This window comes from Teleopsis dalmanni, chromosome 2, assembly GCF_002237135.1.
Source record: "Teleopsis dalmanni isolate 2A chromosome 2, ASM223713v2, whole genome shotgun sequence".
Lineage (NCBI taxonomy): Eukaryota > Metazoa > Arthropoda > Insecta > Diptera > Diopsidae > Teleopsis > Teleopsis dalmanni.
This window is the reverse complement of record NC_051847.1, coordinates 108,470,944-108,471,822: the sequence shown is the minus strand read 5'-3', so window position 1 is coordinate 108,471,822 and position 879 is coordinate 108,470,944.

Here is an 879-nt window from a genome sequence, read left to right as displayed (position 1 = left end):
AGCTGCTAACTGGCAGACTCATTGAAGCAACGATGGGCTCATCAACGGCACGCAGAAGGGTAAATAGAGGTACCCCCCAAGGAGGAGTACTCTCCCCTCTCCTTTGGAACATAGTGGTGAATGAACTGCTAATACAACTGAAGGCGGAGGGATGCGAAACTATTGTACATATATGCGGATGATATTGCGATAACAGTCACCGGAAAATATACTACCACTCTTAGGGATATTCTACAAAATGGTCTTAATATCCTAAACAATTGGACACAAAAATGTGGCCTTGGAGTGAATCCCAATAAAACTGAAATCGTAGTTTTCACAAGAAAACATACGGTCCCAAATCTTTCTCCACCCTCTCTACGAGGTTCTGTGATACATGTGAAGGAGGAAGCCAAATTTTTAGGTATAGTTTTCGACAGGAAACTCACTTGGAAGAAAAACACTCTAGAGCGTGCAAGAAAAGCCAATGTTGCGCTTCTTCTATGTCAGAAAGCTATTGGTAAGAAGTGGGGTCTTCAACCTCGCATCACCCAATGGCTATATATAGCTGTTATTAGGCCCATATTGATGTATAGTATTACGGTATGGTGGACAGCTCTTGATAAATCTTCGTACTGCTCAGTACTTAACAGGATTCAGCGTAGAGCTGAACTCTGTATTAGCGGGGCGCTATGCACCACACCATCCATTGCACTAGATTTGATGCTTCAGTTACTGCCAATGGATATTATTAGTAAACAAATGGCAGCTTCATCTGCTTTAAGACTAAAAGCTACCTCACAATGGAGAGACAGTGACTATGGTCATGCCTCCATTCTAAATCTTTTCAATTTTACTCCTAAAAACGTTGATTACATCACACCCATTCTCAACTTTGAC